Source organism: Jaculus jaculus, chromosome 1 (assembly GCF_020740685.1).
Source record: "Jaculus jaculus isolate mJacJac1 chromosome 1, mJacJac1.mat.Y.cur, whole genome shotgun sequence".
In the NCBI taxonomy this organism is placed as follows: Eukaryota; Metazoa; Chordata; class Mammalia; order Rodentia; family Dipodidae; genus Jaculus; species Jaculus jaculus.
The window spans coordinates 343,734,915-343,757,963 of record NC_059102.1 but is presented as its reverse complement, the minus strand read 5'-3'; the positions used below and the strand labels follow the sequence as shown (position 1 = coordinate 343,757,963).

At 41.7% G+C, this 23,049-nt stretch overlaps 1 pseudogene; it reads right to left on the bottom strand.

Annotated features, from left to right (window-relative positions):
* Positions 1-1,866: 1,866 nt before the first annotated feature.
* Positions 1,867-2,200, bottom strand: LOC101609633 (annotated as a pseudogene).
* Positions 2,201-23,049: the final 20,849 nt, after the last annotated feature.

Sequence of the window (23,049 nt, the reverse complement as noted above, 5' to 3'; positions counted from 1 at the left end):
AAATCTGTGTATATTTGAAATAGATATATTTAAGAAATAGATATTTATGAAATAGATAGCATATATATGTATATATTATGTTGGCCATTCCACAGAAAGAAAAACATAAACAAAATAAAATACTACTATTTACCTAGAAAATTATTCATCTTAAGAGGATGAGTTTCTGAATTACTTTTGAGGACCATTTCCCATGCCCACATTGCCCACTCTTGCTCTCTGTGCCCTCAAGAGACTTCTCTACATTGTTCTTCACCATGTTTCTTGGCTTTCTCAGTGCTGCTTGTCCCTTTTCCACATATTTGTTGTAGGTGTTTTCTTGTTCTTTCCAGAAAATGACAACTAGGAATCATACAAGGTGGACAGAAACCCTTGGATTTTTATTTAGCTGTCCAGACAGGCCACCAGTATAAGTCAAGCTGATGTGTGTTCATACAATGTAGAATGGTTGATGACTATACAAATCCCAACTCAAAAGATATTAAAATGTGAAAAAACTCATGTCTTAAAATGAACTAAATAGCATATTTAAAATGTACTTCAAGCTATTAAAGGCATCGGATACTGAGTTAATGGTCCATTTCTAAAAGAGCCTGTCATGCATGGCATTGTTTTGGGGCATAAGAAGTCAGATATCCATCCTTGTTTGTCATCTCACAGGCTGAGTGGGCAGAGAACTCTGAGTTACCTTCCTGCTGTCTCTAACCCACCCCAGTGCAGACTCTGGTGTGCTCTACCAGAAGCCACTTCTTGCTTTAGGACTTAATCCAGGCCGACGCAGAGGGCTGATCTTTCCCAGCACCGACCCACCAGTCTATGGCATGGCCACTGTCTTGCTGCAATGGGTTTCCCGCAGCCCCGCTGATCCATGGGTATTAGCCCATGACGTCTTAGCCCTCACCCAGGCTGGAACGTGTCCTCACTCTGCAGGACTGCTTTCTTCTTCAGCTTCAAGCGTCACATCAGGACTGTCACTCAGACCTCAGGACTATTAACTAGATCTTACCATCTCTCCTAGCTCTTGCCAGTTAATGGGGCATAAATACTGCCCCACTTATTCATGGCACCTGGATTAATGACTGCTTCTGGGTTTCTGGTCTACCACATGAATGTTGCATGGACATGGGATTCAGTTAAAGTTATCTCTACTGCATTGTCCTTTGGAGATTACGTGAATATTCCTGTTTTCCATAAGACTTAATTGATTTTTCTCAGTTTCATTTGACCATGCTGTCCTACCCTCTTGATACCCAAAGCCTAAGACAAGAAGAGAACCAAGGAGAAATCCAAGCCAAGAGCCATTAGGCATTGAATACAGATGAAGCCCACAGACTTCGGGGATTTGGTGCCTTTAGTAAGCCTATCCTTAGAGAGGAGTGCCTGAGGGTAAAGAGTTCCAAAGTCATGTGAAAATGAGAGGATGTCACGACAGTAATGTTTTAAAGATCAGATGGGACATCAGGGAGTCATTAACTTACATATTGAATGGTTAGTGACCATTTAACTTCGTCTTACTTGAAGAATTTACAGCCATTATAAGCGGATGGTTAAACTGTGCTCCCTAAAGCCCATAGCTGGGAACTGTTACGGTTAAATTATTAACAAGAAGCCATATTTATAGAATGAATGAGGTTGTAAAATCAGGTTTTCTGGAGTGTTTAATTAAAATGGCCCATTTAATTTTTTTTCATTTTTCTTGCTTTGTTCCTTAGATTATCATCTTAAATTCTAAATCTTGGTGCTGATTTTTATTTCAGTTGGCTTGCATTTGCTTGACATTAAAGCATTCCTATAATTCATGGGGATAGTTATGGCTTATTTGATTATTACTGCTATAGTTCTACAGGGCTTCCATCATTTTTTTGGTTACATAAATTAACCCATTTATTACAGGCCAGGGATGTCTCAAATGACAGGGCTTCTACTGGTCCTTCAGTTCCTCCAGTCTTCTGATGGCAGACGTGACTGTGACAGCAGAAGTTGGGTTGTAGTTCCAGGCCCCGCCGGCCACCGTTTTCATGCAGGAACCACAATGCCAGATGCCTACAGCCCGTCATTTCATCTTGGTTTTGCCACAGAAGGAGCAAGTGTACTTGGTGTGCTGGCTGATTTCAATTTTCTTCACCATTTTCCGGTGGGAGGCCCCATAGGGGGTCCCGAACTTACCGATGATGCCGACCTTCTTGGTGTGCTTGGCCATGTCGCCGTGAGCCGAGCCAGACCATAGAGAGGACTTCCATCATTTTTAAGGAGATTTTCCCTACATATCTTTGTGTGTGGTGTGGTGCAGTGTATGCATGTGTATGTATGCAGACTTTTGTGTGTGCTGGTACACGTGCATATACATTTGTTGTATCTGCATACCATTGTACATGAGACAATACCTTTTTAGATTTTTATAAAGGTGTTGTAAGATTATTTTAGGGAGGAACTTCATTTATCTGCTGTCAAATATTATTTTAGGGAGGAACTTCATTTATCTGCTGTCAAATATGCTATGTATTCATCAGTAATGGGACAGTGTGAGAAGGAGGTCCTATAGATGCAGGTCTGGAACTCAGTGCAGGTGACATGAGTCAGTCTCAATTTCTAGCAGAGCCAGAACACTTTAAAGGTAGGCTCAAGTCATACCTTTTAATATCAATATGTGTCTTATATTTCTTCATGTCGGTGAGCTGTGTTATAAGACTTGACTTCACTGACATCCCAACATGGACAGATGGTTCAGTGTTTTGCAGATAAGACCATCTTACTTCAGTTTAGATTTTCAGTAATGAAAGAATGATGGGATAGAGGAGAGGGATGACATTTCAGTTCTTCCCTTTTCTCTCTCTTTCTTGGAACAGTTAATTGCATTTATTTATTTATGTAGTGTTTGATTTTGTTCTACATTTGTTCTTACTCTGTGGAAAAGGGAAAGGTGTTCCTCTACAAAGCTGAAGAGATGTTTATCCTCACACAGAGCAAGCATTGGGTGTGGGGGGGGGGATGCTCATTACACTTCCTTCCATTCAGACTGGAGTCCTGGGATATATCTGAACATAAAACCAAAGCCAGCTAACTCTGAGAGGAGTCACAATCCTGGAAGGAACACAGTGGGACAAGCTGAAGATGAGGCTTTGCCTGAAACCTGCCATGAGAATTTAAGTGGAGGATGATGGGAAACCAAAAGGAAAGGAATGAGCATATGTCAAAATTATGCAATCAGCATGAAGCTGTGTGCTCTCTTGCTGGCTTCTAACCAGCATCTCTCCAAGGATAGCTGTCAGGATTAATTACTGAGGCTTTGCATAGAGGCTGCAAAAATAAAAAAGTCCTCTGTGAGTGCCAACAGTTATCCGTTTGCATCATAACTTAGGTATTTGGTACAATAGCATGAAGTTGAGACATTTTCAGGAAACCCAAGTTTTGCTGACCTCCTGTCGCTCTCACACGTGGTTTTTATCCCACCGAAGGTCAATGAGTCATGGTTCCTTGTTGCTGTTTTGTTGTTTTACTTAACCCATTATCCACAATCTCTCCTTTACTTTATTCTGGCCTTTGTTCTTGCTCAGACATGCTTCTGGTTTAAAGGCAACACTTTATTTTACACATCACTGGAATTCTACCTCAGAATAACCGAGAATAATGAAGTTGTAGGACAGGTCTCAGAAACGTCCCCCGCTCCCGATAACGCATGGAGTGCAGTGTGTGTATTTCTAGTGCATGCACGTATGTTTTGTGGAAATCAGAGGAGAATGTCAGGTGCCCTCCTCTGTTGCTCATCTGAATATTTTCCTTGAGACACAGTCTCTCATTGAAACAAGAGTTGCTATTTTTCCATCAGACTGGCTGACCAGTGAGACCCAAGATTCTCCTGTTTCTGCTCCCACATAGGACTGGTGTTATGAGCATGTGTGGCCATGCCTGGCTTGTAACATGCCCTGAATTCAGACCCCCATGTTTGTGTGGCAAGTGCTTTTACCCTCTGAGTCATCTCCTCATCCCCAGAACTTATTTTTTTTTAATTTAATTTATTAGTTTTCTTTTCAGTGAATACAGGCAGTTTGGTACCATTATTTAGGCTCATCTGTGATCTACCCCCTCCCATTAGACCCTCCTTGTTAATGAAAATGGGTCGTGCATTGTGGAGTAAGCCCCCAGTTATTAGTATGATAAATGTCTCTGCAAATCATGATCCAACATGTAACTCTGACATTCTTTCCACCCCCTCTTCCGCAAGATTTCCCTGAGCCATGTTGGGTTCATTTTTGGTCTGCTTCAGTGCTGAGGTGTTGGGGGCCTCTGAGGCTCTGGCTCTCTGATTTGGTAGGAGTTGATTTTTCTCTGCGTTGATCTCCTTCCCTTTTGTGCTGGTATCCGGTTCACAGGAAAACATCACCCTTGCTTATTTCGCCAGTTGTCCTTAGTTTCAGTTGGGCCCCTTTTGAGGTATGTTGGGGCAGCTCTCTTCTTAGGATCTGCATCTATCTGGAAAAGAGAAGCAGATTCTCCAACGGAGAGTAAGTTAGCACCCGGAAAATTGAGATAACACTTACTTTTTTGATAGACAGTTTGATAGGTGTAGGCCCTCTTATACCCCGGGATTGATGGTAGCTTGATATTGTAGAGTGGGCTTGTGTTTGGGTATGGTTCTGACTTGTTTCCCAGCTCCAGCTAAGGGTCTAGTACCACTGAGTGGATCAGTTAGCCAAATCAAGAACAATTGATTCCTCACCATTGCTGTGTACCACTATTGCACTTGTGTGGGCATCACATCCGGTTATTTGTTGCTAATTAGGTTAAACAATGTGTTGCTTGGACAGATCTTGGTCATTCCCCCCAGTCGCCTATGTAGCGCCTTCTGGCACGAGACACGCTGACTGTCTGGGGACTGACTCTCTCCTGGCTACCAGAACTTATTTTTATAGCTCATGAACAAACTCTTGCCTTTAGAATGGGGCTTTCTCCCACACCTAACTTTGCTGCACATTCCTGTGGCAAGGAGAGGCTGATGCTATAAAAAGCCCTGCATGAGAAATGGTCCCGGCCCACCGCGTGTGCCCCTTCCTTCAGTCATATGCAGTAAGTCCTCTTGGGACCTGCAGTCTTCTAGCTGTAGCAGGCTGAAGCAACATGTCAGACTAATTCTGCAAAGCCCCGCACGGGTGCTGGTGATGCAAAAATAATGCGATAGGCAGATTTCTTAGTTTTTTTTTAATTCATTTTTACTTATTTATTTGAGTGTGACAGAGAGAGAAAGGGACAGAGAGAGAGAGAATGGGCATGCCAGGGCTTCCAGCCACTGCAAACGAACTCCAGGTGTGTGCGCCCTCTTGTGCATCTGGTTAACGTGGGTCCTGGGGAATCGAGCCTCGAACCAGGGTCCTTACGCTTCACAGGCAAGCGCTTAACTGCTAAGCCATCTCTCCAGCCCCAGATTTCTTAATTTTATGTGGATGAAGTCTGAATAGGAAGATAGAGGAGAAAATCCAGACCCATTGTGCTACATCACAAGTGTCATCATGCGAGCTCAAAAGTGGCTTAGCCCTCACCCAGCTCCTTCACTGACAAGGCAAGTTTTCCTCAGTGTTGGAATGCTATCAGCCCTGGACTATGAAGAAATATTTATAGTCAGTGTCCTCTTCCTCTGGAGTATGTTTTCAGCTTCTCTTTTCTCCCCACTATGAGTGTCCATCACCCATCGTTCACCTGGCCCTCTCTCTGTGCTGCATTGGGGATTTTCTTAGACCTACTTTTCCATTACCTCATGGAGCTCTATGCCATTGCTTTATCTTCCAATGGTGCAGTTTTTTTTCTTCTCCTCTATAAATATGTTTTCTTTTCCAGTATGATAAATAAGACTATAGAACCTCCTCCCCAACATCAAACCAAAGAAATATCTAGTAAAAACATACTATTTTCTCTCTAGCCAATTCAGAACTTGGCCTTCACGTGGTGAGACCTTCCAAGAGTGGAGAACTTGATTTGGTAGTGGTTGAACACAAAAGGAGGAAAGGGGGATGTTTCTTTGGCTTACAAGGTGTCCAATAGCAAAGGCCTACCTGCCAGGCAATTGTGAGGTAAAGGGGATTCTTAAGAAACTGACCTTAGGAAAACTTCCTTAGGAAAAGAGGCTTAGTGAGGTCAGGATTCAGCCCCAAAGTTCCTCACAGGTGCACAGAACAGGGGCAGGCCACTCACTGGGTGAGAAACATACTGTCTCGAGCCAAGTCAGGACATAGTTGAATGAGTTACTAATGGAAAGAAAGTGAATAAAGCAGCAGGAACAACCTGGCATGACCTTCAAAGAGTTGATTTCCAGGTAGGCTTGATCAACCAACTTTTACTGGTAGTCAAATATGGCAACCTATCCTGGCCCTAAAACTCAGTTAGAAGCTGAACTTTCCCATCCTCCTAGTTCACATGCAGCCCTTGCCTCTATCCCCATCCTTCTAGTTCCCCTCCAGCCCACCTGCCTTTATCTCCATCCTCCTAGTTCCCCTCCAGACGCCTGGCTCTATCCCTATCCTCCTCATTTCCTTCCAGCCCCCTGCCTCTATCCCCACACTGGTAGCTCCCCTCCAGCCACCTGCTCTATCCTCATCTGCCTAGTTCTCTTCCAGCACCTGCCTCTATTCCTATTTCCTGTCCAGTGAGTTTACATGATATCACCTGCATGTTATTTTTCAGTGACCAAAATATTCTTGGCTGAAAATGATACTATTTTGCTGGTTTCTCATGAGTTTGAGCTCATTCCTTAGCAAATTTTGGTCATTCCTTCTATGTACTGCCTAGTTACTTTAGCCTATGTATGTTTTTTTCCAATTGGGTTGTTGGTCTTTTTGCTCATTACCTTTTTGATTCAGGTGCAGAACTCAGTGCTGGTTTCTATGTAAAAATATTTTAAATCTAGGAGCTGGAGAGAAGGCTTGGTGGTTAAAGCTGTTTGCCCACAAAGCCTAAGGATCCAGGTTCGATTCTTCAGTACCTACAAAAAGCCAGATACACAAAGCACATGCATCTGGGGTTTGTTTGCAGTGACAAGTGACTCTAATATGCCCATTCTCTCTCTCTTTTTCTGTCTCTTCCTGCTTGCATATAAATAATCAAAAAAATTAAGAAAAGAATTATTTGAAATCTAAAGGGTACAGTGGTGAATTACACTATGAGAAAAATTCATGCAAATTATTTGGGGACCACAAAGGCATCGTTGTTTTGGCCTACGTTCAATCTTAGTGGGCCAGCTTTTGCAGACTATGAAATACTGTCAGAGACATGGGACAAAGGAGGGTCCTATTTCTTGTGCCCACGAAGCTGATGTGATATGCCCGCATCCAGACTCCCTGCTGCCTGGGAAGTTCTGCTGATTTCTCCCATGCCTTAGTCTGCTCTGCTCCACCTAAAATATACCTGAGATAAACTGATGCACAGGCAAAGGCTGTCTTTGGAGTTTCAAGCCACAATCAGTTGGGTCCATTGCTTCGGGACCTATGGGGAAGACGCTCATGGCAGGCAAAGCCACTTGCCTTAGGCCTGAGACACGCGAGAGAAATAGAAACCTGGCGAGACGGCTCAGCATGTAAGAGCACTTGCCGCACCAGCGTGAGGACCTGGCATGGAAAAAGCCAGGCATGGCTGCGCATGCTTGCTACCCCCGTGCAGGTGGGGACTGCAGGGGTGGAGACAGGAGCATTGCTGGGGCTCCTTAGTCAGCCAGTATAACCAAAAATTGGAGGACTCTCCCAGAGTGCACTCCATTGACATGAAGGCCTCTTGTAGGCACAACCTCTTAACAGTACCCCCATGCCGGGGACCAGGCCTTTAGAGTAGGCACCTCTGGGGGGGCATTTGAGATCTAAGCTATAGTGCCTTGTATCGCTTTTTCTCTCTGTGTTGACATCTAAGCAGTTGTAAACTTTAACTCGGAATAACGATATGGATTATAATTAACTTCCTGATTTCAGCTCTGCTTCATCCCACTTGCCGTGCTATATTCTAAATTGACAATTTAATAAGGATAACATCCAGTTCATTTGTATATTCATGCTTATACTGAAAAATGGCTTGACATTTCCCTGTTATCCATACTCTTAGTAATTTACCTTGGAAATAGAAGTGTGTGTGTGTGTGTGTGTGTGTGTATGTGTGTGGGGTGCCTATGTATGTGTGCATGTATGTGGGTGAGTGCCTACTCACGTACGTGCTCGTGTGTGTGTGTGTGTGTGTGTGTGTGTGTGTGTGTGTGTGTGTGTGTGTGTAGGCCAGAGGTCAATGTCAGGTGCTTTCCTCAGTGGCTCTCCCTCTTACTGTTTTGAGACAGGGTCTTTCACTGAACCTAGAGTTCACCAATTTGGCTAGACTAGCTAGCCAGCAAGCCCCAGGGATCCTCCTGGCTCTATCACTCCAGCACTCAGGTTATAGGCACCTGCGGCCATGCCTAGCTTTTCCATGAGGGCTGAGGATCTGAACTCAAGTCCTCATACGTGCATGGCTGGCACTTTGTCCATTGAGCTAACTGAAGCCTGTAGATAAACTCTAGAGAGAGAATTGTTAGTCATCCACATGTTTGTTATTTACTGGGCAACTTAAGAAATTAGAACCAAGTCTATTATTATTTTTATTATTATTATTTCCCCTGTTGAGGCCAAACAATGGAAATGTTATTCTGGGAAGCTTAAGTTCTGGCTAAAGTGTTTCTTATTAGTATTCTGGTCTAATTGCTTAGAATTAGAATTCTGGTCTGTATTTGTATACATGGGTTTGCACACAAACATATACCATACACTGTATTTCTTACTAGAGACTATAAATACCTCAAAAATGAGGACATTCTGACACTTTCATGATGTGTGTTATAGCTTCAGATTTGTCCCCTGGTATCTGCAAGACAGAGTAACACTTCTTACTTTTTGTCCCAAACCCCTATGTTCTCAAACATACAAATACCTAGTAAGACAACAGTAGTTTTGACTATTACCTCTCTGGAACTCTGAGTGTTTTTCTTGGTTAAATCATAGGGAATTTCTGCCTATGTTAATAGGAATGAAGAGATGATGAAAATCACAGTGGAGATGCTTCCCTCCCCCAGTATGTCTGAAATGCATCCCTAAAAGTCCCACTGGGCCAGCCTGTCCATGGATCACTGGAATGCTATGAATTTTATTGCTGTGATTCTTAACTGCAAATGATTTTTGGACATTCCAGTCCAAGCAGTGAGGTCTGAAATAAAGCTGACACCATTTCAATAAAGTATAAAAGTTTGAAGTAAAACCAAAAAGGAATTTTCCAATAAAAAGGGGGGGGTAGGGAAAGTGTAAATGTAAAGTTCACACGATCTGCCATGTTTGGCTTCAGAGATTTGTGTTCTAAGCCCAAGGTACTTCTTCTAGCTAAAATATTAAGCTTCATTCAAGTGTACACTACACTACAACTAATCTGAAGGTTATCAGTATAACTTTGCACATTGTATATAATGAAACTTTCCAAAATCTTGGTGACTACTTCCTGTTTTTTGCAACCTCTTGGGAACATGTGCTGCATTTGGACTGTGACTTAGAGAATTATTTGGGTTCCTATAACACCTGGCACCCAGGTGTTGGGACACAAGTAAACATCTTTAGGCCTTATTCTCTTCTCAGTGTTTTCCCTGGTTGTATTGCACAGAAATGGCCAACAGTGTGGCTGGGCGGTGACTTCTTCCAGGCAGGGGTGGTTAGGACCAAGGAAACTGAGGAGAAACTTCACGAAGTCTTCATGCTTGGCTTCTTGAGCTCAGGGGAAAACAAACTTCCAGAGCACTCTGTTCTCCTTTCCCTTCCTTCCTTCCTTCCTTCCTTCCTTCCTTCCTTCCTTCCTTCCTTCCTTCCTTCCTTCCTTCCTTCTTTATTGTTATTATTTTTGCAGTACTGAATATTAAACCCAAGGCCTCACATACACCGAGCACGTACTCTACCACTCTGCTATCCCTATCCTGTTCTGTAGCTTTAGTTTTAGGCAGAATCAAAGTTGCTTAGGCATATCTTGAACTTGTGATCCTTCTGCTTCAGTCTTCCAAGTAGCTAAGGTTATAGGCCTACATCCCCAGGTCTGGCTTATGCGTTGCTCTTTTTCAAGGTAACGTAAAATCTTTTAGATGCTGCCATTTTTAGCTCTCTTAAGTGAGTGGACCTGGGATGATTTCCACTTCCTACATAACTTGGGTGGTTCCTGGTTTTTACTCTTTGAAAGTCCAATGTTAAACATATTTTCTTCAAATGACTAGCTATATATGATCACTATCCTGACAGTCATTCTTCTATTTCTGCCTTGGCTTTGAACATAATGAGAAAAGCCTTTGAACTGAAATTAGTTTCTAAAATCACATGAAAAATTTCCATTTGAAGGCTGGAGAGATGCTCAGTGGTTAAGGTACTTGCCTACAAAGCCTGAGGACCCAGGTTCGATTTCCTAGTACCTACTTTAAGCCAGATGCATATGGTGGCACATACATGTGGAGTTTGTTTGCATAGGCTAGAGGCCCCGGTGTACCCATTCTCTCTCTCTCTTTCAAATAAATAAACAAATAAAATTTTATAAAAGTTTTGTATGAGGTAACATTGACAAACAATTTGTTCGGGTGGCCAAAGGCAGAGAGATGTCTCACCAGACCCTCAGACATGGAGAGATTTCACAGCTGCACGTCACACGTGTGTGAAGCAGTTTAGCTCCTGAGGAGTCTCAACGTCAATATCACACATTCAAACATCGTGACTAAGCTTATTTCTGTGGAGACTTAATGTGGTATGCTGCGTGTGCTATTAAACCCGAGTCTTTCTAAATTCCATACTTCTGGCCTCATAAACAGCTAAATGAGAGAGTTATTTTTTCCTCCTTGTCTTTAGAAAGTAACAAAACTAGTCTGAAATGGGACTGGAAATGGCATGCCTACAAGTCAGATATTCCAGATGAAAAAGCTCTTATTAGGTCATCAAGTCAGCAGCTGGGCTCTTCTGAAAAGTTTCCTGTGTTCAAACAGGGACAGACTTGGGGCTGTGATGTATCTTTGGAAAGGCTCTGCTACCATCTAATACCGCTAGGTGTTTCATGCAGAGAGTAAAGGTGTCACTTCTAGAGGCTCTTCCATACATTTGATGAGAAAGTGCATAGTTTAATTAAATTGGGAGGAAGAGAGCTTGTGCAGGGGCCTTTGGACAAAGAGTGGTGAGGCCAGTCAGAAAAGGAGATATAGGTATGGAAAGAAGCCATGCTATGATGAGTGTGAGATGCCTAGGATGCTTTGGAGGAAGGTGGAGGAATAGACTGTATGCTTACACTTAGCGTCAAGTAGGCTTAACAGGAATATCCCAATGTGAATTTAAGGACAGCCCTGGTTGGACATCGTTTATCTGCCTGTCCTTCAAACTGGTGCACTATAAAACCCAATTATATGTCATTGCTGTGGCTTGAGCATATTTCCCAAAATACATGCATAGGGGAAAGTGGTGATTTGAATCTCTTCTCTCATAAACTCATGCATTCTGAGTGCTTGGTCCTCAGCTGGTGGCAACTTGGGAAGCTTGCTGGATGAGGTCTATTTCTGGGGGCAAGTTCCCCTTGACTGAGCTCAACTCACTCTCCTGCTGCTGTTTTCTACCTGCTGTGGAAAATTGTGATGTCCAGCCTCTGCTCTACCATCACGAAGCTTCCCTGTGAAGCTGTCAGCCAAATGAGAGCCTTTGTATTACTGGCTGTTTTTGGTCAGGTGTTTTGCCAAGGCAACAAGAAGGAGACTACAAACAGGAACCAAATCCCAGCACATTTGTGTGGAAGGGAGCTTTCGCAGTCAGCCAGACCACTGGGGCTCTGATTTTGTGAATGGATTATTTTCACCATGAGAATGGGCTTGTCATTGCTATTGTTATAAGAGGTAGTTTGGGGGCTGGAGAGATGGCTTAGTGGTTAAGGCATTTGCTGCAAAGCCAAAGGACCTTGGTTCGATTCCCCACGACCCATGTAAGCCAGATGCAAAAGGTAGCATGTGTGTCTGGAGTTTGTTTGCAATGTCTGGAGACCTTGGTGCACCCATTCTCCCTCTCTCTATCTGCCTCTTTCTCTCTCACTCTCTCAAATAACTAAATAATTTTTTTTAAAAAGGTAGTCTGTCATTCTCTCTTTTGCCCTCTTGCTTGCCGCCCCTCCTCTACTATGGGATAATGAAGCAAGAAGTAATTTATTAGATGCTAAGCCCTTAATCTTGGACTTTCTAGCCCTTAGAACTGGGAGACATAAATCTTTGTTTGTTTGTTTGTTTTTCAACAAATTATCCAGCCTTGGGTATTCTATTGTAGTAAAACAAACCAGACTGAGGTGGCCACTTTTGGTTGCTAATGTCATCCACCCACTTAATAATAAGCAGTATATTTTTTCCACCCTCAAATAGGGGTGGACTGAATCTGGAATTTCCTGACAGTCACTCGGTGTGTTTCTAAGATAGAAAGCTGAGCTAATGTTGAGGTTTTTGCAATAAAAGAGGTGTGGCCATCCACACCACTGTGCCTTGCACTGGGGCAAAGTAACTATCTTTTACTGATGGCATTTCTTGAGGGCCCCATGAGGACTGTAACACTGCTGCCCCACTTGCCCACTGCCCCTCCTCAGTGCTGCCACACTCTGAGGGCAGTGACAGCTGCTGAAGACCAGTGCTGGAGGAGCTTCTCACTTCTCCGTGATTTTGTCTGGTAGAGCGACAGCCGCAGCTAGCTGAGTGGTCACCCCTGAGGGCTATTTGCCCCGCTCTGTCCTCTGCTTCCCTCTCCCTGGCTCCTGTCCACTATGAAGAGGAAGCCCCTTTGCCACATGACCTCACCATCATTGCATCCTGACCTGCACATGGGGCCAGGCATTCTGAAGCCCAGATAAATCTTTCATAGTTAGGTTAAGTTGGCACACCCATCATACATTTCATATTCCCAACTCCCTGGGAAGAAATTCAAATAGTGTTTAAAATATTTATATATTTATTTGAGGGAGGGAGGGAGGGAGGGAGGGAGAGAGAGAGAGAGAGAGAGAGAGAGAGAGAGAGAGAGAGAGGGGGGGGGGGGAGAGAATAGGTGTGCCAGGGTTTCTTGCCACCACGAATGAACTCCCAGTACATGCATCACTTTATGCATCTAATTTAAATGGGCACTGGGGAATTGAACTCAAGCTGGCAGACTTTACAAACAAGTACCTTTAACCCCTGAGCCATCTCTCCAGCATGTGTTTTTCTTTTTTAAACATAGTTTTCTAATAGTTCTTGTACATAGGGGTAAAGCACTACAAATAATAATATTTAAGGATCTTAAAGAGAACAGCTACCTCTCATATCACACTATAGAAAGGAAAAACTAACTGGGTTTTAAAAATATTTATTTTTTTGCAAGAAGAAAGTGGAAGAGGAGAGTAGGAAAGAGGAGAGGGTAGAAGGGAGAAAGAAGAGAGGTGGAGAGAGAGAGAGAGAGAGAGAGAATGAATGGGCATGCCAGGGCCTCTAGTCACTGCAAATGAACTCCAGATTTATGTACCACTTTGGGCATCAAGCTTTACATGGATACTGGGGAATGGAACCTGGATCATCAGGCTTTGCAGGCAAGCACCTTAACTGCTGAGCCAAATCTCCACCCTTAACTTCTGGTTTTTAGCACCTCCTACTTACATATGAATGCACATTCATTCATCAGCTGTATACGAAGGGAGAGCTTCTAACATGAAGAACAGAGTTCAGAGCAAACAGGTCACAACAAATAATCTCCCAAAACACCTAGAAGAAACATTAAGTCTACAAAAGTAGAACACCTTGTTCTGAAAAGTATTCTTGAGGAATAAGAGGTGAAAATTCATTTGTAAAACAAGTTATAAGACAGTTATAAGAGGAGGGACACTGAGATTGTACAAAAGAATTACGTGAAATTAAAATGATTATGGAACATTTAAAATGTTCAGTGGCTATGAAGATGGTTTAGTTTTTAATGGTGCTTGCTTACAAAGACTGACAGCCCAGGTTCAATTCCACAGCACCCACATAAAGATAGCAGGTGTTTGTTTGCAGCAGCAAAAGACTCTGGTACACCCAAACACAGAAATATGTGCAAATAGGTAAATAAATACTTTCTTTAAAAAATAAAATATTCAGTAAAAGCTTTGAGAAAGTATACAAGAGTTCCAGAAAGTAGAGTCACTTAGAAATGGGAATAGGAAGAAAACTATGGCATTATACATTATACATTTTTTTTTTTTTAATGAGCTTTAGGACAGAGAAAATTGAAGAAAATCATCAAAGAAGTAATTTGAGACCATTTTCTGGAACAGAAGAGTATGAAGCTTCCAGATTGAAAAGTCCCCTGAACCCAATGTAAGTGATTATTAATACAGTCGACACTGATGTCACATTTTCAGAATACTGGGACCAAAGAGAAGGTTCTCAACCTTCGGTAGGAAAAAGAGAAGCTATGTACATAAGATCTGGAGTTAGTTTACTCACTGATCTCAACACCAAAAATGAAATATGGAGGTAAAATGAATAATACCTTCCATGTTTTATGATGCCCAGCCTGTAATTTTATAGTCGCACAAAATAGGAATCCAGTATGAGGTTTGAATATAAATATTTGTGTCAGGCAAGATTTCACAAGTTTTACTTCCTGTGCAACCTTTTTCCAGAAACTAGTAGAATAAGTAAATAGGGGGGTAATCCATTAAACAGGGAAGAAAGAAATAGGACCAAGGAAGCAGGAACTCCAAGACAGGAAGGTAGTCTGTGACCCCTGGGTGGTGCTTCTGGGGTAACTTGGTGATGAGCCATTCAGCTGACCTGGAAGGCAGGCCTGCGTGGAGAAATTCTGTAAGAAAGTGAACTACATGGCAAAGCAGACATGTTTGAATGATTGTAGACTTAGACTTTGGGCAGAGAGTTTGGAAAGAAATTAGTAGCAAGAATTTAGCACGTATATTAGGGTTCTATAGGTCCTATGACAAATTACCACACAATGACTTAAAAACTACATAAATTTATTCTCACACATTTCCAGAGGCCAGAAATATGAAATAAGTCTTGCTGGTCTCAAATGAAGGTTTTGGCAGGATCGCATTCCCTCCAGAGGCTTTAAAGGAAAGTTGCCCGTCCTAGCTTCTCCTCCTGCAGTTCTTGTATTCTTTGGCTTAAAGACCCTAATCCCATCTCCACATCTCTAGCTGAGTCACATGGCCTTCTGTCTTCTGTAAAAGAGTCTCCCTTTTATGAAGGTAATTGTGACTGCATTATGGACCACCTGGAGAATGTGAAACAATGCCTCTACTATGATCTGAATGTGCCTCTACCCAAACTCATATATGTTAAAACTTAACAGTCAATGTGACACTATTAAAAAATGGAGCCTTGACTTCCGGTTAAGATGGCGGCGTAGGTACCACGCCAAAGCAGCCTGGGGGGAAAAAGACCAAAAAAACTCAGCAAAATACACACTTTTACTAAAAAGTGAGGTGTATAGGAAATTGAGGCGGCAGCGGAGAAGTAGAAGAGTTCCAGAGCATCCAGAGCCTGCACAGGCGGGAACAGCGGCTCCAGGGCGGCTCGGCCACCCGCCGCAGCCGCGGAGCGGCAGAAAGCCGCCGGACTCTCGGCTCGAGACGCAGGACAAGCCAGGTGCGGGATTTTCCCCTCACACCGCGCTCTCCGCAACTCGAGAAACGTGAGGGGAGTTCGGCAGGGAGCAACGGAGGGAAGAGCAGACGGCGAGGTAGAAGCACACGTGGAACAGCGATACAACCAGAGCAGCCACGGCTCCCTCCCCTCCCCCACCACCTGAACCCAACTCCAGCGAACACAGCAGCGGCCCGGGACCGGCCACGCCAACTTGGGCTGACAGCAGGACCCAAGCAGGAGCAGAGTTCGGCAGCAACTTCAGCGGCTCCAGCACCGGTACCAGTGGCCCCAGCAGCAGCGGACCCAGGAGCGGCAGCGGCGGCAGATCCCGCAGCAGTGGCTTCGGGGTGAACAGCAGCGGTGCACACGGCAGCGGCAGCTTCAGCAGCGGTGGTGGCTCCGGTGGTGGCAGCTACGACAGCAGCAGAGGCAGCAGCAGCGGTTCAGTTTGCCCCGTAGGAAAAGCAAGTGCCCAGCTCCAGAAATCAGAACAGCAGCCCGACAACCCAGGCAGCAACTTGACTGAGACCACAATCACCCAAGGTAACTGGGATTGCACCAGGGAAGGGTCTCACTTGGTCACAAGCTGACTTGGATACCTCAACAGACCAGAAATCTAAACCTCTTTGTTGATAGAGGATCTGGTCATTATAATAACTACTCTTGCATACATACTCGGGGCTGTTTTTGATTGAATGTGTACAGTGTTTAGTTAAATTTTAGAATCTACCAGTATTTTATTCCACTCAGCCTGCTTGAATACTCCTATAGCAGGGAAACTCAACCCCTAAGAACATCTTTGTAGATACTCTGAGAGTCTTAAGAGCCACACCTAATACCTTAAGGTCCTACCCTGAAAATATATTACATCAAATCAATTGATACAGCTAAGAATACACAGCTAGCTAGAAAATCCAAGCATTAACTTAATCCAAGATGCAGAAATATATACATTATAACACAAGAAACACTAAAAAGCAAGACGATATAAATCCACCTAAAAGTATTAATGCATCAGAAATGTCCCCCAGTGAGAAAGAGTTAGAGGAAATGCCTGGGAAAGAGTTCAAAAGAATAATTATAAATATGTTCAAAGAGGTCAAAGAACACATGAAAACAATCAAAGAAGAAATCAAAGAGGAAATCAAAGAGGAAATCAAAGGAATCAAAGAAGAGGCAGGACACCAATTTAATGAAATAAAGAAGGCAATACAAGACATATATAGGGAAATAGAAATAATAAAGAAAAACCAGTCAGAATTACTAGCAATGAAGAACACAGTTAATGAAATAAAAAACTCTGTAGAAAATCTCACCAGTAGGATGGATGAGGGAGAGGACAGAATATCTAAGCTAGAAGACCAGGTGGCAGACCTAATGCAGTCCAACAAAGAGAAAGACAAACTTATAGAAAAGTATGAGTGGGAATTTCAAGATATTCGGGACACTATGAAAAGATCCAATATAAGAATTCAGGGCATAGTAGAAGGAGAAGAACTCCACTCCAGAGGCATAGTAGGCATCTTCAACAAAATCATAGAGGAAAATTTTCCCCAAATTGGGAAAGAGGTGCCAATACAGATACAGGAAGCCTTTAGAACCCCAGCCAGACAAAACCCAGAAAGAAACTCTCCTCGCCACATTATACTCAAACTTCCAAACACACAAACCAAAGAAAAAATATTGAAAGCAGTTAGAGAGAAAAATCAAGTTACCTACAAAAGCAAGCCCATCAGGATTACAGCAGATTATTCAACACAAACTTTTAAAGCCAGAAGGGCTTGGAGTGATATATTCCAAGTTCTGAAAGATAACAACTGTCAACCAAGGTTACTTTATCCTGCAAAGTTATCCATCCTAATAGATGGAGAAATAAAGACATTCCATGACAAAAGCAGGTTAAAGGAGTATCTGAAGACAAAACCAGCTCTACAGAAAATACTTGATAGAATCCTCCATGCTGAACAAAAGGAAAAGCACACATATAAGGAACCTAGAAAAAACCAGCTATACTCAAATACCAGTTAACAGAAGAGAGCACAGGTAGAACAAGTAGCACACACACACACACACACACACACAAATGGCAAACATAAATACACACCTTTCAATAATATCTCTTAATATCAACGGTCTCAATGCCCCAATGAAAAGACATAGATTTGCAGACTGGGTTAAAAAGCAGGATCCTACAATTTGTTGTCTCCAAGAAACTCACCTTTCTACAAAGGATAGACACTATCTTAGGGTGAAAGGTTGGAAGACAGTGTTTCAAGCAAATGGGCCTAGAAAACAAGCAGGGGTTGCTATCCTAATATCAGACAGGGTAGACTTTAGTCCGACATTAGTCAAAAAAGATAAGGAAGGTCACTTTATATTGATTAAGGGCACACTCCAACAGGAGGACATTACAATCCTAAACATATATGCACCTAACATGGGGGCTCCCAAATTCGTCAAACAAACACTATTAGAACTAAGGTCACAGATAACACCAAACACAGTGGTGGTGGGTGACTTTAACACCCCACTCTCATCAATTGACAGGTCATCCAGGGAAAGAATAAACAGAGAGGCATCTGGACTAAATGAGGTCATAGAAGGAATGGACCTAACAGATATATACAGGACATTTCACCCAAAGGCTGCAGAATATACATTCTTTTCAGCAGCACATGGAACATTCTCTAAAATAGACCATATATTAGGACACAAAGCAAATCTTAACAAATTCAGGAAAATTGAAATAATTCCTTGCATTCTATCTGACCACAATGGAATTAAACTACAAATCAGTAGCAAGAAAGGCTATAGAGCATACACAAAATCATGGAAACTAAACAATACACTACTAAATGATGAGTGGGTCAATGAAGAAATCAAAAAGGAAATCAAAAAATTTATAGAGTCAAATGATAATGAGAACACAACATACCAAAATCTCTGGGACACAATGAAGGCAGTTCTAAGAGGTAAATTTATAGCCTTAAGTGCCTATATTAAGAAATTAGAAAGGTCGCAAGTAAACGACCTAATGCTTCGCCTTAAAGCCTTGGAAAAGAAGAACAAGGCAAACCAAAAAGTAGTAGACGGGAAGAAATAATAAAGATTAGGGCAGAAATTAATCAAATAGAAACAAAAGGAACAATCCAAAGAATTAATGAAACAAAGAGTTGGTTCTTTGAAAGGATAAACAAGATTGATAAACCCTTAGCAAATCTGACCAAAAGAAAGAGAGAAGAGACACAAATTAATAAAATCAGAGATGAACAAGGTAACATCACAACAGATTCCAGAGAAATTCAAAAAATTATAGGGACATACTATAAAAGCATATACTCCACAAAGTATGAAAATCTGAAAGAAATGGATGATTTCCTTGATCTATATGACCTACCTAAATTAAATCAAAATGAGATTAGTCACTTAAATAGACCTATAACAAACATGGAGATCTGAGCAGTTATCAATAATCTCCCAACTAAAAAAAGCCCAGGCCCGGATGGATTCACTGCTGAATTTTACCAGACTTTTAAGGAAGAGCTAACACCATTGCTTCTTAAGCTTTTCCAGGAAATAGAAAAAGAAGGAATCCTACCAAACTCCTTCTATGAGGCCAGCATCACCCTGATACCAAAACCAGGCAAAGATAGAACAAAAAAAGAAAATTACAGACCAATCTCCCTCATGAACATAGATGCAAAAATTCTCAACAAAATATTGGCAAACAGAATACAAGAGTATATCAAAAAGATCATTCACCCTGACCAAGTAGGCTTTATCCCAGAGGTGCAGGGATGGTTCATCATACGCAAATCTATTAATGTAATACATTACATAAATGGGTTGAAGGACAAAAATCACATGATCATCTCATTAGATGCAGAGAAAGCATTTGACAAAATCCAACATCCCTTCATGATAAAAGTCCTACAGAGACTGGGAATAGTAGGAACATATCTCAATATAATAAAGGCTATTTATGACAAGCCTACAGCCAATATATTACTAAATGGGGAAAAACTGGAAGCTTTTCCACTAAAATCAGGAACAAGACAAGGGTGTCCACTGTCTCCACTTCTATTTAATATAGTTTTGGAAGTCTTAGCCATAGCAATAAGGCAAGAGACACACATAAAAGGGATACAAATTGGAAAGGGAGAAATCAAGTTATCATTATTTGCAGATGACATGATTCTATACATAAAGGACCCTAAAGACTCTACTAGCAAGCTGCTAGAGCTGATCAAAACCTACAGCAATGTAGCAGGATACAAAATAAATACACAGAAATCAGTAGCCTTCATATATGCTAACAACAAACACACAGAGGATGAAATCAGAGAATCACTCCCATTCACAATTGCATCAAAAAAAATAAAATACCTTGGAATAAACCTAACCAAGGAAGTAAAGAATCTATACAATGAGAACTTTAAAACACTCAAGCAAGAAATTGCAGAAGACACTAGAAAGTGGAGAAACATCCCTTGTTCCTGGCTTGGAAGAATCAATATTGTGAAAATGGCAATCTTACCTAAAGCAATCTACACATTTAATGCAATCCCTATCAAAATTCCAAAGGCTTTCTTCATGGAAATAGAAAAAACAATCCAAAAATTCATTTGGAATCACAAAAAACCTCGAATATCTAAAATAATACTGAGCAACAAAAAAGAGGCTGGTGGTATCACCATACCTGATTTTAACCTATACTACAGAGCCATAGTAACAAAAACAGCATGGTACTGGCACAAAAACAGACATGTAGATCAGTGGAACAGAATAGAGGACCCAGATGTAAGCCCAAGTAGCTATAGCCACCTGATATTCGATAAAAATGCCAAAAATACTCATTGGAGAAGAGACAGCCTTTACAGCAAATGGTGTTTTGAAAACTGGATAAATATCTGCAGAAGGATGAAAATCGATTCTTCTCTCTTGCCATGCACAAGAATTAAGTCCAAATGGATTAAAGACCTTAACATCAGACCGGAAACTTTGAAACTGCTAGAGGAAAAAGTAGGGGAAACCCTTCAACATATTGGTCTTGGCAAAGACTTTCTGAATACAACCCCAATTGCTCAGGCAATAAAACCACAGATTAACCACTGGGACCTAATGAAATTACAAAGATTTTGCACCGCAAAGGACACAGTGAAAAAAGCAAAGAGGCAACCTACAGAATGGGAAAAAATCTTCGCCAGCTATATATCTGATAGAGGATTAATATCTAGGATATACAAAGAACTCAAAAAGTTAACCAATAAGGAATCAAACAAGCCAATCAAAAAATGGGCTAAGGAGCTAAATAGAGAGTTCTCAAAGGAAGAAATACGAATGGCATATAAGCACCTAAAAAAATGTTCTACGTCACTAGTCATCAGGGAAATGCAGATTAAAACTACATTGAGATTCCATCTCACTCCTGTCAGATTGGCCACCATCATGAAAACAAATGATCATAAATGTTGGCGGGGATGTGGAAAAAAAGGAACCCTTCTGCACTGCTGGTGGGAATGCAATCTGGTCCAGCCATTGTGGAAAACAGTGTGGAGGTTCCTAAAGCAGCTAGAGATTGATCTACCATATGACCAAGCTATAGCACTCCTAGGCATATATCCAAAGGACTCATCTCATTTCCTTAGAAGTACATGCTCAACCATGTTTATTGCTGCTCAATTTATAATAGCTGGGAAATGGAACCAGCCTAGATGTCCCTCAACAGATGAGTGGATAATGAAGATGTGGTACATTTATACAATGGAGTTCTACTCAGCGGTAAAGAAAAATGAAGTTATGAAATTTGCAGAAAAATGGATGGACCTGGAAAGTATTATACTAAGTCAGGTAACCCAGGCCCAGAAAGCCAAGCGCCACATGTTCTCTCTCATATGGGGATCCTAGCTACAGATGACTGGGCTTCTGTGTGAGAATGAAAATACTTAGTAGCAGAGGCCAGTAAGTTGAAAAGGAGACATAAAGGGTGGAGAAAGGAAGGGAGGAGGATACTTATTAGGTTGATATTGTATATATGTAATTACAATGATTGTAATGGGGAGGTAATATGATGGAGAATGGAATTTCAAACGGGAAAGTGTGGGGGTGGGGAGGGAGGGAATTACCATGGGATATATTTTATAATCATGGAAAATGTTAATAAAAATTAAAAAAAAAACAAAAAACAAACAAACAAACAAACAAAAAAGCAATGGGGAGCTGTGCCAGGCCCTGAATAGAGGCCATGGCAGAACATCCAGCTCAGGATGGGTTGTTCCCCAGTCAGTGAGCAGCCCAGCTGGAGAGGCAGAACTGAAAAACCAGAGCCTTTGCCACTGGTTTCAGCATCAGACTTGGCACTACATTAGTTTACCCTGTTTGTTTTAGATCTTGCATTGGTTCACTGTTTCCTGTAATGCCATCTTTTGCAATGTGAATATTTATCCCATACCATTATGTAAATAGTTATAGCTTACAGTTAGGAGGCCTTGGACTATGGGGATGTTTGAGCAGTGCTGGGAATGGTAAAAAGTATGAAGACTTGAAGTTGGACTGGAAGCACTGTATTTTACATCATGGATGTTCATCAGTGTATGGGTGACAGGGGGGAATGTTTGGTTTGAATCAGGTGTCCCACATAAACGTGTGCTCTGAAAAAAAAAAAATGGAGCCTTTAGGGGCTGACTGAATGATGAGGGAACATCTCTCAAGGAATGAGATTTTTGACCTTTAAAAAGACTTAAAGGAACTAACTAGCTTGTTCCATCCTTTTTTCTGTATGAGGACACACTGGTAGAGGAAATAGCATTCAAGGCACCATCTTGGCAGGAGATACTTACTGACTTCTCCCCTAACACTGAACCTGCCAGTGCCTTGATATTGGACCTCCCAATTCCATTTTATTTCCTTTTGCTGTTTACCATGTTATTACATGGAAAAATAAAGCCTAGAATAAATTTTATGAAACTCATTCACCTCTCATGGCTTGATGATATGTGCATGAAGGTGTGGTCAGCAGACTAAGGCTGAGAGTCAGTCTAAGAGATGCAAAAGAGGGCTCATTCCATAGCCATCACATGACTGTTACACTTTGTTCCCCCTATATGAAAGCCTGAAGTATTTTGTTATAGCAGCAAGAATGGACTCGAGCATACTGTATCTTAATATACTCGATTTATCACCCTGCAAAGTTGTTTGCCATGAAAAATTCTCTTAACAGCTTCTGGGGTTGGAAGCTTGGCTTTTTGGACAGCTGTTCTTTTGACTGTAACAGCAACTAAAAAATGAAATGATTATTAAGTCAAGGGAAATATGTTAAGAGAAGAGAAATCTGTGGCATACTACATGGCTTATTATGAATAATGTTTATGTTGTTTGAGTCATATAAAACTAGCTATAAATTCAATCCC